Source organism: Acyrthosiphon pisum, chromosome A1, assembly GCF_005508785.2.
Source record: "Acyrthosiphon pisum isolate AL4f chromosome A1, pea_aphid_22Mar2018_4r6ur, whole genome shotgun sequence".
Taxonomy (NCBI): Eukaryota; Metazoa; Arthropoda; class Insecta; order Hemiptera; family Aphididae; genus Acyrthosiphon; species Acyrthosiphon pisum.
In genome coordinates this window covers 10,719,143-10,731,349 of record NC_042494.1, presented here as the reverse complement: position 1 = coordinate 10,731,349, position 12,207 = coordinate 10,719,143, and positions in this window count along the sequence as shown.

Genomic DNA, 12,207 nt, shown 5'->3' with positions numbered 1-12,207 from the left:
ATAACTATAGATAAGTAGATAATAATAAAAATAAAATACTCGGATAATGAAATTCACAGACCAACCCATGTTTAAATTATAGAAACTGAAAAAAAAACAATAAGTACCTACTATTTTCTTTTTAAATGTCACTGACCTAACCATAATAACCGTATAGAAATTAATGTGTTAATAGTTATACAAATAGAAAAAAACATTTTATGAGTGCGAATGGGTGGGCGTAAAATAAATTTCCCATATTCCACAGAACTTTAAAATAATAGGGCGCCACTATACAAAGGTATAAGAACAATAATATTATAGTCAACACTCAACAAGTAATAATAACATATTAACCTCAAGAATGGGAATCAATTATTGTTTTAGGGAGGTGCGGCTTTCACGTTTTCTCTTTATGTCGAGTCAATGGTTTCTTTTCATAATTGATGAATAACTACAATAAGTATCCTCTTGTTCTTACAAGAGTGCATGTGAATTTTGTGTATAGAGACATTTTATTTTATCGTTTTCAATTATTTTCAAAGAAATATTCTGGTAGATATGATGTATAGTTAACCGTGTATTATAGTTACGTTTTGTTTTGGCAATTGGCAAATATACATATTATATTCATAGTGATAATTAGGCTAATAATTTACATTAATCATAAATCATAATTAACTATTACATAATGTATATTATTTTATTTTATAATCAAAATAAACATTTTAAACCTATAGTGTTTTTTTTTACTCATTACTAATTAAATAAATTAAGTCAAATTAACTATATATAAAAAAAAATACTTTGGTGACTCTTTTTGCATCATGCAACTGAAAACCCCGAAGGTATATATATTTTAAGTAAAAAAATCAAAACAAAATATTCATTCGATGATCTTAATACGCGATTTAGAAACAAATAAACAACACGCAAATAGTATGCAATAACAATTTATTTGAAATACGCGCACATAAAAATATGTTCACACGTCATAAACTTTATAAAACAAAAATAATATTGTTAGCTTTATAATTAATTTGAAAATGTATTATCGTGAGCAATGAGCATTATTAATTAAACATTACTTTAATATTTTAATATTTTTAATAAATAGCGGTGTATTTATTACAATTTAATTATACGATTAGTATATAAATAAATCAACTATGTAAAGTAATACAAATAATATACACGATAAAATTAACTAATGGTAGGCAACCAAGGAATTTTGAATAACAATAATATCGCTGGTGGTAGCATACTCGTATCCCTCCTATTGCATGCACCATAGCCAAATATATCTACGAGATAAAACAGTGACTAGTGTATTAATACCACTACACAATAATAATTGCTCGACAAAATTATATTACATCTATTTTGTGTTATACACTTATATGTAAAACCCCATCCCATCCAGTGTTCATTTCTGTAGGTATATATCAAAGCTGTGGCGTAATTTGGGGGTCGCAAAAGTATAACTCGCAACCCCTGAAATGTCCATATATATCCTATGTTTTTTCGTTGGTAAAAAAAATAAATTAGGTTAGTTATTATTGACCTAGTTATATTATTATTATTTTTTTTTGGCTTAGTAAGCCTAGCTAGCCTTTGCCGTTTATTACTCCTAGCATTTGCAGGTCACTCTTAACCCTGCCTTCCCATCTTTGTCTTGTCCTTCCTAATGGCCTCTTTCCATTGCGGATCCATTTTGTTGCATCTCGAGTTAACTGGTCTTGTGCTCTCCATATGTGTCCTGCCCAGCTAATACGCTTGCTTTTCAGCATTGCTACTATATTTGCAACACTGAATAATTCCCTAAGTTCTCAATTGGTCTGTCGTTCCCGCAGGTTGGTTGAGCGATCTTTTTGTGGGTAAAATTTTTTTCTTAGTACCTTCCTCTCGAAAATATAGCTACTTTTTGCTCATCCGTTTTTGTAGTCGTCCATGTTTCACTTGCGTATAAAACAATTTAAGAAAGTATCATTACCTTGTACAATATACTTTTTGTTTTAAAAGAGACAAATTTATCTAACTTAGTTATATAATTATGAAAAAAAAATTGCAGTAAGTGAATGGGAAAATTGAAATTAAATTCTTCTATCAATTCTTCAACAACTGATTACAATTAAATAAAAATGAATCTATTTTTAAATTGAAACTTTTATATCATCATAATGTTATCAGTATTAATTAATATTGGTTGACTGTTGTTGGTTCGTTAAGTTTGGAATATTTCAAAAAATGATTCTATCAATAGACATTCTATACTTTTCTAACCTATTCCATCGTATTTAGCATCGTGTAATAAAAGCTTTTCTTGTTTTTGACGTTACAAAAAACTACTTGAAAAGTATGCACTATGATGGGATAATTCAGATAAAATCACCTGCGAGATTTTCAAATAGAACGTGAAAGATCGTTACATATTAATAACGCGACCGCGAACGTTGTGCCCTTTTCACTGTCAGTGTCAAAAGTCAAACGGGTCGACGCGGTAGACATCAAAACGTAGTCGTCGTGGTGAATTCTTCTGCAGCAATATTTATTATTTAATATTATTATCGTGTGCTTGTGCGCGTACCAACATAATATAGATTATATACACCTCACACCTGTTGTAAACAAAAAAACGTGGTCCTATTGTTCGCGCGCCGCTGTTCGATCCATATGGGCCTGGCCGTCGACTATAGGCGATTGATGAAAACATATTTTTTTTACGGTTACCGAGATAATAATAATATTATGTTCGTTTTAATTTCTCGAGTGACGGCGAAGTACGATGTCCTTGTAAAACGGTTTTGGTCGACATCGTGGCGCGCATGATCGTAATATTATCATCATAATAAATGCATACCTAGGTACGCATATATTTAAATATTTTACTGGCATATAGCTATCGTCGGATCGATCTACGATAGCACGGGTACGTAACATCAAAACGTCGCACATCACAAAATATTTATAATATTATATACTAAATTATTTCATATATAATATAATAAATAATAACATTATATACGCGTATAGCTGGTACCGTGCAGGGTCTGTCCTTCTGCAGCGGCCCGACCGGGCGTATTCTACTATTAATAATATTATATACCTATATTGTTCGGATATAAGAGGAAGTCCAGACGATCTGCCGAATTATTACGATAAATACGCGTGTAATCGTATTTTATTTTTTACGGACATAGCGTGTCTAATAAGTAATATATGGTACCTATAGCGATTTAGGGTTATATCGCTTCGTACCCATAACAGATCGTAATCTACAAAGGTTTTTACGGGAAATTCACAGCGGAGACGATTGCGCGCGTATTACATAATATTATTATTATTATTATTAAATTATGATATACGAAATATTATAGATATATACCATACTATGTTATGCTCGGTATGAACCGCACGTCCCGCCCGGATGGCTCAGAGGAAGCGCGCGATTTCATTCGGAGGCACCACCTGTAGACTGCAGTAGGTATGTGTATATATTATAATAGCACGGCAACAGCCGATAATAATACGGTTCGTCCACATCAGATCACAGCCTGCTGATACATACGAGACCTGTATAATACTTTATAGTATTATACACACGTTTTAAAATAATGGTATAATATTATATTATTATTATAATTTAAATATTTAATCCGCAATAATGATATGCGCGAGTATAACCGTCATTAGGCGCGTACTAGGTACATTATTATTAACCTTTATTATCATTATTGTTATTGTTGTATTGTCGTTGCGGCCGAACGCAACAACGACGATAGTAATATTATTATTGTTGCTGTAGTTATTCTCTCGCACGGGGTTGACGTCGCCGCTGCGATCTATACGCGTCCATTAATCACAAGTCGTGTCGGGTTCGCAGATCGCTGGTCGCAGGATACGACGTGCCTATATAGGAAGCGCGTAGTCATTTTGTTTACTCGGGTTCTAGGCCAAAACGATTAACCGCCACGATAACACAACGCAATTATTGCTGTTGTTGTTATCATTATCATTATCGTCATCGACTTAAGTGCATGGGTATACCTATTACCAGGTTATGCTCGCAATATAATATAATAATAATATTACTATATACACGCGACATGCGTGGTATATAACATAGGAGGCTGGAGAAGTGCGCAACATTAAGATTTTCTTCGCGCTGCCCATACCATTAGGTATATACCAGCTGTATAGGTGGACACTTGCTGCAGTTATTATAATGTATATTATATTTTCAATAGGTACCTATTACTTCATCACGCCTACTATATATATATATTACAATAATTGTGTGTTACTGTAGTGTAATAACATAACATTATAATATGGGTAAGTAGGTACACTTTCAGGTGCGGATCCTGCGAGCGTCTCTGTGTTTAATTATTGTACAAATATACGCACGTCACTGTGCACTGAAGGCACTTTTTAGGGGGCAAGTCGCGGTCTCCAATTAAAATGGGTGCGTCCTGGGGCCGGACGTGCGTCGTCGATTATTGGCATAGGTGCTAATATAACAATTATGTAGTTATATTATAATATACGGTCAATAATAGAGGTACGTATATAAGAACAATAGACTCAACTATTGTGAAAACACAATTTTGCTTGCTGCGGTTGTGAACGATTTTAAAATTAATACTTCACTCGTAAATCTTAACCCTGCACTGCAGTAGAACACTGTGCTTATAAGATTACCGACATTAGATAATAACAATTTATAGTAGGTAACGAAGACTACGATTAAAAATGGATTCAAAATATTGTTTTATACGTAGGTACCTAAGTAGTAAAGGTAGATTGCATATTATTGTTATATATTACGGTTTAGAAAGAAATTAGACGTTGAGGTGGATCCTACAAAGGGGTGGCATTGTGTCACCCTGACAACGTACCACTGCCCCTTTGGACGATTACAGTATTCTTTAGAAATTTACAATTTACAATCAGAACAACTTATAATGGTATCTAAAAATGTGATTTTTAATGATAAGCATTATAACGTCATACAACTGTGAAAAAATTATAAAAATAAAATAGTTATCAATTAAATGTTATATCACCTTAGTCAAATAAAAAATTCTACCTCCTAGTTGGCCTAGTTCAACGCAATTTATTATTGATACATCCTCCAAATAAGATCAACTTGACCAATTTTCATGAAGCTTGAAATATATATTATTTTATATTTATTACCTGAAGGGTGCATAGATTAAGTTTAGAGTTTCTACGTGCTGTCTTAAAGTAGCTATGATTAACTATACTCATCTACACTATACAAATATGTCCTGGATGATATTAACTGCTCATTAGTTATTAATCATTACTCATTAGTCATCATACATATCTTATATTATTCGACTGAGGTAATATTATGTAATTGAATATGATTTTATTTTTATAATTTGTTCACAATAATACTGTTATACTTATGTTATAATTTTATTAACAATCAAATTTGGATACAGTTTTATTCAATATCATTTAAAAAAAAAATTGTTTAGTTTAGTTGTTCTAGTTGTAAATTTGAAAAAAAACTACACTACAGTCCTAAAAGAGAAATGTACATTTTGGCCGAAAAGGGGGCCGCCCGTACAAAACATCATGCCTGTTTGGATTTAGCTAGGTATTAGATAATAAAATTTGCCCGGAAATCAGGTAAATAATCCAACAGGTAAAAAATCTCTAAAGCAAATACTTATACTATATAACTGTACGTCTTAAAATACTCATGACTCACTTTAAAAATACAATATAATGAAAAGCCTATGATATCAGTCATAGGCGAAAATAGGAGGGGGGGGCTTTAGGGGCTGAGCCCTCCCAAAAATGTCAGTAGCCCCCCAAACATTTCCTACATTTTGTCTTAAGCTTATTCAATATTATCAAAATAAGGCTTTAGCCCCCCCAAATCCCAAACGCTATTATCTTGCCTTTAAATTTTATAAGATAAATTGTATTTTATCTCAATCCAATTTTTAAACTAACGTGATCTGCTGAGTGTAAAATTGTTCATTTTTTTAAATAAATAAGTACAATTTATAGGTAATAACAAGTTTTAGACCGTATGTCTGCATGTGCATTTACACGCATATACCGCGCGTGGAGGCCGCGGACCGGTCACCGGAAACGGATTTCCGCGACAAAAAAATGACATAATTATAATATAGCATAGATACATACTTCCTTAGACAAACTCGTAAGTCACACAAATAGATGCGACAGTATATTATGCACACCACTTAATCAACGCACTATAATTTATTATATCTATATGAATTCGGGAGGCGGCTGATTTCGATCGTCCAATACATACGTAAAAGTTATCTCATATTTTTAATGCGCACGTACTCGCCATTACATGTGAGTGTCGTTTCCAAGTGTCGTGCAAATTGCTATTTTGACCTTTCTATATATTCGTAAAATATATAACTCGGGTTTTATCTTTAATGTATATATACATATTATAATATATTTTATTTACTGCCGCTTTCCTTAATATCGTATTGGAGGTAGGTTAGGTTAGGTTAGTACCTATACGGTTGATTTTCTACAGCTCTATGTTTGCTGCACATAATAATATTGTAGTAATCGCACAATTTTATTCTTCCGCGTTACCCGCACTTGCCATTGGCCGATCTTATTTAATAATAATTTTGAAATATACGTAAAATAAATTGGCCATGAAATAGCAGTATATTATTTAATATTAATATATACGCACTGAGTGTACAAATACTTTGCAGCTTAAAAATCCAATATTATCAAGATCCAGACATCCGGTAATAATGTTAGGTTAGGTTTATGTAGTGCACTCGTAGACTTAGGTAGGTAGATATACTTACTACCAATTACGCTGTGGGTTACATCATTTTAATCTAAAAATGCACTATATTATTAATATGATCCTGATCCACATGGTAAGTACTATAACACTACGACAAAATCACTGATCATGAAATAATTTGACTTAAAAAATAGTTGACAGTTTTCCTTTTCGACCAGTGGCATAATATAAGTAATTTTTCCATGTAATTATCTGTATTAGGTACCTCTCTACATATTAAGTATTAAACGTAAAATTTCAAAAATATTTTAATTTAAAATTAATTGTGTAGGTACAATCTAGAAATATTTGTCCTATCTGAACAAAATACTTCAAAATGTATACGTTAAAAAATAATAATATGATATGCAGCATGAATAATCATTAAGAACACAGATGTCATATTGAACACATTATTGGCACTTGTGTGTTATAGCAAATTTAACGAAATAAGGTATTTATTAGGTATACGATTATAATAATACAAACAGTAATAATTTATAATAGTAATAATTGTAAAGAAATAATTTAAATTATTTGAATTGCATTAACCGTTATAAATATATAATATTAGTGCAATGAAAAAATGATTATGTAATGGGATATCCGTTAAAATGTAAAGCACCTACAACGATAACATAAATATAATATTATGTCATACCTATTTAAAATGTAATTTATAATATTAAATGTGTGATATTATATTATATGTACGATGTATAGCAGTATTGTGTATTGTATTCATTATTTCATTCAATCATTTTATTTTTTTTAATTGACTTTTAATGTACAATGTGTTTTAGTTATTACTTATTAATATGTCGTGGCTCAAGTTCATCAAATCATTGTAAACATAATTTTTGTATCTAATTATTAATTGGTTTCTGTGAAAATAAATTAATGTAATATGTATAATCCAAGTTGGGCAAGTTAATGAAAATAATTAACTTAAGTTAAGTTCAGTTATCGAGATCGAAAAGTTAAAAGTTAACAGTTAACAAATTATAAATATAACTCGATAAGTTAAAAGTTAATATAGAAAAAAATATTAACTTAACTCAGTTTAAAAAATTTAATCTATTTTTTTTAAAATTAGTATGTAAAACTCATAAAGAGTGAATGTGACTTTTTAGTTTCTAATTTATAAATTATAAAAAACAATTTTATTAAACTTTTATCATAATGTACACTGAATACCCTTTTACTTTTCTATTATTTACTAATTTTAACTATATTCATCTCAAATTAATAATTTAACAAATATATTTTTTTATATCATATATAGTAATTGAATAATTTAAGTTATATAACATTGAAATATAACAATTATCAATTTATAATTTTTTAAAAACATTTATAATTGCATCTCGCATGATATATAAATTACAACTTAATAAAATATATGAATATACACAAAATTATGTTATCAGGAAAAAGAACAGAAATGTTTGTGTTTTTGTATTGGATTATTTTTAATTTATACTGACATAGTAATATTTACGTATAAACGAAAAATTTTTAAATGTTTTTAACTTGATGGATTTTTTTTTAAAATCAACTGAGAAAAGCTATGTTATTTCAACTGTAAATTAAACTAGTTAAGTTCATAAGTTGATTAGAAAATAAACTAACTAGTTAATGCCCACCTTTGGTATAAATCATATACTTCTACTAAGCACGCCATACCGAGTACGAAATAATATGTAGGTATACATGCAATAAGTTAACAATATCTTCTAAATGAGCTTTTATAAACAGCATACTATAGGCGTATATATAGGTGCATATTAATCGTAAACAATTTAATATGAATTAAGTTGACGAATGATTATGTCTATTGCTCAAACAAATTTTATAGCTAAGTTAAAAATATATTTGGACTGAACGGTTTAGGAAATTTTGGAAACGTTGAGGCAGGTTTCCACTACATACGTGTTACTGCATAAAAATACTTTTCTGTGATTGGTTGGTCTTGGTATATAATATGGTAAGCTTTTGGCATACCAGAATGTTTATATGTTCTCACCATGCACGTTTAACCATCCTGCCACGAAGTTCAACCATTTCTTGTACAAGACATGGCACTATATTTAGAATACATGAGGTAACTAACATGTTACCAATCCTAACCGATGGTAAACGTTTGGCGAACGTCCATAGCGAATAGATCCGGTCAATAAATTCACGTATACGTGAACGTCTGCAGTGGAAACCCACCTTTAGTCGGAGGTGACATAACATTAAAGGCGCATTATCGTTATCGATATTTAATACATTTGACTATTTTGACAATAGCACAATAGGTACACGGGGACATATTGTATTCATTAGTATAAATTACACACAATATGACTCATTCACGAGTATTGGCTATATAATATTTAAGTATATTATTAGTAATAATTATTATTACTATTAGCTGTACAAGATTATTATGCGACTGATGTTTACCCACACAACTATATTATACTGCATCGGTTAATTATTGTTATTAATGAATTATCTGAAACAATAATAATTATTATATTACTTTTACAGTTATGCAATTAATACTGATTAGTGCCTCGACTATATCGTAGGTGATGTAGGCAGTGCAAGTTGTTTTGCATCAGATGGACCTATTAGATTTATATATTATACCAACGCCTCGGTTTTATAATACCCATTTGTTTTTCATTGATATTATATGAATTAATATAAAAATATTTAATTATCAAATTTTAGAAAATTGTGTATTTCAAAAATAAATAGTTTCCAAAAAATCAATTCCTATTACCATTGATTATAAAATATAGACTGTAGTACCTATTTAATATTTATAATTAATGCAATAATGCAATTACCTATTAAATATTACGAGTGTGCGTCGCATAGTTCAACCATACAATATAAATTTTACTAAACCGTACAAATATAAAGGTTAGGCACCTATATATAGGTACCTACAATTATATAATTAATATTTATTATTATAATATCATTGGAATAGAAGTTCGATAAAAATGAATTATTAAATGAATTCATAATAGAAAAAAATCGCCCAATACTTCTTGCAGTTCAAGACAAATACAAATGTTGAAAGAGTTTAATAAATGTGTATGGCTATAGCTATGGCAAAGTTGCCCACGACGGTTGTTCTTTCGTACACTACTCTCTGAGACCTGCTAGATATGTTACCGTATTTCTCGATATATATTTATTTTAATTTTGTACAGTTTGCTTAGTGAATGGTAAGAAATGCACCAATAACCATTAATAATAAAATATTTGATAAAGTCGTCTAATTTTCAATATGCTACAGTTAAACCAAAAAATCGCTTGAGTACCAAGTGTGTTAAATCTAAAAAAACATTTGTCTGCTTGAGATCGACTTTCCCACATTTTGGACGTTAGCATCCAATTCCTAAGCGTTACATTAAAAAAGACTAGGTAAAAATTGTCATGATTCAATTTTTGGAAAAGTTAGAATAAAAAAATAAAAAATGTGGAGAAGTCGATTTTAAGTAGACTCGACGACAAATTCAAATCTGTGTTTAGAATTAAATTCTTTTCGCTTCATTAGATAAATTGGTATGTTTGCAGGCAAAGAACACGTCTAAAATCTTATGTCGCGCGCGTGTTAGACAAAGACAGAAAATCGCCGGGTGGAATCCCTTTAAAAAGGAAAAATCAAATCCCAACTAAGAAAAATAAACACTATTTATTATTAATATTATTATCGAGGTACACGATCACAGTACTCGGTAAAAATTTGGTGCACTTTCATCTGTGCGTCAATAATAACGAGATAGACATTTTCGAACGTGAATACAATATTTGTTACAAAAAACAATAAGCACAGATATGCCCACATAAATGTCACACCCGTGGCGCTCCCCCCCCCCCTACACCACAGCATCGAATAATTAATATGTCTTTGGTTCCCGTTTACAATTTATACGCTTAGTTAACAGAGTGATTTTTAAGTGCGATCGACATGCAGTGAGAATACGCATAAATAGGTATAAACATCGTAACGCCATACCGAGTCTGAAATCACACACCTGTTGCGGATGACCATACATGTGCATCAATTTCCGTATTGTAAACTATTTACTGTTTGTAGAAAATATACTCCTGCTGGTAATCGATTAAATTATGAAACGATAAACTTTTCGTTTAACATCTGATAAACTATACACTGTTACGTCTCTGGGCTTTCAATGCTTTGAACGTGTCTATATTTGTTACAAATGATAATTATTATTACCAAAATAACGCGTAGGTATTATATTATTGTATACGCGTTGTGCACACAACTATACAACAGTACAACGTAACTACCTACCGTATACAATAACATGTCAATATGATACAATAAATACAGTCGGTGGTCCATAATACTATGATGCCGACAGGATAGGCACACATAAAATACGTGGATAATAGATAAATTGAGGCACTAAACGCTGTTCAATTAATCATAAAATTGTATAGAAATATAAATTACGCCTAAACCCATGAGATAAAGGTCGAACGATCATAATATTATTATATCAATACTATTATATGAACGACCGTCACGACGGAAGCGCACCCGATTGCTAAAAGTGCTTACCTGCATGTATACAATATTACAATATAATTTTATTACAATATGATTTTGATTTCCTATATTACAATATGTAATATTATTCTTCGGGATCGTCGGATGTACGATACAATAAATAAATACGCACGTCTGTGTTTACAGTGTACATCGATACATAAAATCTTTGAGATAGATGTGATGAAAAATGTACGAAGGTCGTGTTCGACACGATTTAATTGGCCCTGGAGCAGTTAACGCCGCGCACAAAGCACACGATAATATCATAGCACTACCGCCTATAGTACTCGGCTGCGTGGAATGCGTATATGATATTGCTATATATAATTGTCACATGACGATTTTTAGACGTATTCAAATTTAAATATACGCACGAGAAAAACAATTAAATATACACGCGCATAACATAACGCCGGCGCGTAGTTAATAATAATTGAATACGTATCATCACCATCGTATTGTTATTATTATTATTATTATTGTCTTCGTCATCCGGACCATGCCCTATTTTGCAGGTATATCGAATTGTATGATTTAGTGATACACTTACTACGATGTACGAGCACCTTGTTATGACGCGGAAAGGTGTAGTTGGTCTCTCGGACGTACGTATAGTGTTTCGGTATATTTCAATCGGTAAAGTGTATAGGATAGTCGCAGAGTCAGATTGGATAATTTTCGACAACCACGCTCAATATACATTTATGTTTTATATTATATTCGACCAGCGCAATAATCCACACGTCCCCGCTCGATCATTACTACCCTCAATTTTTTCCAAAGAAAAACATCATATGTTGTTTGTTTAGTT